A 3,014-nucleotide genomic window follows, 5' to 3' on the forward strand; every position below is an offset into this window, starting at 1 on the left:
CTTCTCCTCTCACCTCTCCTCTCACCTTCTCCACTCCTCACCCTTCCTCTCTCTCCTCTCTCTCCTCTCCCCTTCTCCTCTCACCTCTCCTCTCACCTTCTCCACTCCTCACCCTTCCTCTCTCTCCTCTCTCTCCTCTCCCCTTCTCCTCTCACCTCTCCTCTCACCTTCTCCACTCCTCACCCTTCCTCTCTCTCCTCTCTCTCCTCTCCCCTTCTCCACTCCTCACCCTTCCTCTCTCTCCTCTCTCTCCTCTCACCTCTCCACTCCTCACCCTTCCTCTCTCTCCTCTCTCTCCTCTCCCCTTCTCCTCTCACCTCTCCTCTCACCTTCTCCACTCCTCACCCTTCCTCTCTCTCCTCTCTCTCCTCTCTCTCCTCTCTCTCCTCTCACCTCTCCTCTCACCTTCTCCACTCCTCACCCCTCCTCTCTCTCCTCTCCCCTTCTCCTCTCACCTCTCCTCTCACCTTCTCCACTCCTCACCCTTCCTCTCTCTCCTCTCTCTCCTCTCCCCTTCTCCTCTCACCTCTCCTCTCACCTTCTCCACTCCTCACCCTTCCTCTCTCTCCTCTCTCTCCTCTCCCCTTCTCCTCTCACCTCTCCTCTCACCTTCTCCACTCCTCACCCTTCCTCTCTCTCCTCTCTCTCCTCTCCCCTTCTCCTCTCACCTCTCCTCTCACCTTCTCCACTCCTCACCCTTCCTCTCTCTCCTCTCTCTCCTCTCCCCTTCTCCACTCCTCACCCTTCCTCTCTCTCCTCTCTCTCCTCTCACCTTCTCCACTCCTCACCCTTCCTCTCTCTCCTCTCTCTCCTCTCCCCTTCTCCTCTCTCCTCTCCTCTCACCTTCTCCACTCCTCACCCTTCCTCTCTCTCCTCTCTCTCCTCTCCCCTTCTCCTCTCACCTTCTCCACTCCTCACCCTTCCTCTCTCTCCTCTCTCTCCTCTCTCTCCTCTCCTCACCCTTCCTCTCTCTCCTCTCTCTCCTCTCCCCTTCTCCTCTCACCTCTCCTCTCACCTTCTCCACTCCTCACCCTTCCTCTCTCTCCTCTCTCTCCTCTCCCCTTCTCCTCTCACCTCTCCTCTCACCTTCTCCACTCCTCACCCTTCCTCTCTCTCCTCTCTCTCCTCTCCCCTTCTCCTCTCACCTCTCCTCTCACCTTCTCCACTCCTCACCCTTCCTCTCTCTCCTCTCTCTCCTCTCCCCTTCTCCTCTCACCTCTCCTCTCACCTTCTCCACTCCTCACCCTTCCTCTCTCTCCTCTCTCTCCTCTCTCTCCTCTCTCTCCTCTCACCTCTCCTCTCACCTTCTCCACTCCTCACCCCTCCTCTCTCTCCTCTCCCCTTCTCCTCTCACCTCTCCTCTCACCTTCTCCACTCCTCACCCTTCCTCTCTCTCCTCTCTCTCCTCTCCCCTTCTCCTCTCACCTCTCCTCCCACCTTCTCCACTCCTCACCCTTCCTCTCTCTCCTCTCTCTCCTCTCCCCTTCTCCTCTCACCTCTCCTCTCACCTTCTCCACTCCTCACCCTACCTCTCTCTCCTCTCTCTCCTCTCCCCTTCTCCTCTCACCTCTCCTCTCACCTTCTCCACTCCTCACCCTTCCTCTCTCTCCTCTCTCTCCTCTCTCTCCTCTCTCTCCTCTCCCCTCTCCTCTCACCTTCTCCACTCCTCACCCTTCCTCTCTCTCCTCTCTCTCCTCTCCCCTTCTCCTCTCACCTCTCCTCTCACCTTCTCCACTCCTCACCCTTCCTCTCTCTCCTCTCTCTCCTCTCCCCTTCTCCTCTCACCTCTCCTCTCACCTTCTCCACTCCTCACCCTTCCTCTCTCTCCTCTCTCTCCTCTCCCCTTCTCCTCTCACCTCTCCTCTCACCTTCTCCACTCCTCACCCTACCTCTCTCTCCTCTCCCCTTCTCCTCTCACCTCTCCTCTCACCTTCTCCACTCCTCACCCTTCCTCTCTCTCCTCTCTCTCCTCTCCCCTTCTCCTCTCACCTCTCCTCTCACCTTCTCCACTCCTCACCCTACCTCTCTCACCTCTCCCCTTCTCCTCTCACCTCACCTCTCCTCTCACCTTTCTCCTCTCCTCTCTCCTCTCCTCTCTTCTCACCTTATCCTCTCCTCCATCTTCTCCTCTCCTCTCTCCTCTCCTCTCTCCTCTCCTCTCACCTCTCTCCTCTCCTCTCTCCTCTCCTCTCCTCCATCTTCCCCTCACCTCTTCTCTCTCCTCTCACCTCTATCTCCATCCCTCCTCTCTCACCACTATCTCCCCCTCTATCTCCCCCTCTCTCCTCTATCTCCCCCTCTTCTCTCACCTCTATCTCCCCCTCTATCTCCCCCTCTCTCCTCTCACCTCTATCTCCCCCTCTTCTCTCACCTCTATCTCCCCATCTATCTCCCTCCTCTCCTCTCCTCTCCTCTCCTCTCCTCTCCTCTCCTCTCCTCTCCTCTCCTCTCCTCTCCTCTCCTCTCCTCTCCTCTCCTCTCCTCTCCTCTCCTCTCCTCTCCTCTCCTCTCCTCTCCTCTCTATTGAAGGTTGTTCAGTCACTTAGAGAAGTTTGGAGGTGACCGCAGGTGATTCAGCACTTTGCCACTCTCTTCCAGCCCAGACACACAAAACAGAATATCTACAGGGCTTTATAATACTGTCCATCTCCTATACACCCTATAGATGTATTCTCAGCGGGAAGGTTGCAGGAACTGGGAGAGCACAATGCTTCACAATGATTCATAGAGAATACGTCTTGGGAACATCACATCCTTTGGAAGGTCCTGCACTAGAGATTGTATGGGGCTAGTTACAGACATGAATATAGGCCAGGGGAAAGAGGACCTGTATGACCACTGTGTTATAGCTAGTTATAGACATGGATACAGGCCAGGGAAAGAGGCCCTGCATGACCACTGTGTTATAGCTAGTTATAGACATGGATATAGGCCAGGGAAAGAGGCCCTGCATGACCACTGTGTTATAGCTAGTTATAGACATGGATACAGGCCAGGGGAAAGGAGGCCCTGCA

This window comes from Salmo salar, chromosome 05 (assembly GCF_965601325.2).
Source record: "Salmo salar chromosome 05, fSalSal1, whole genome shotgun sequence".
Lineage (NCBI taxonomy): Eukaryota > Metazoa > Chordata > Actinopteri > Salmoniformes > Salmonidae > Salmo > Salmo salar.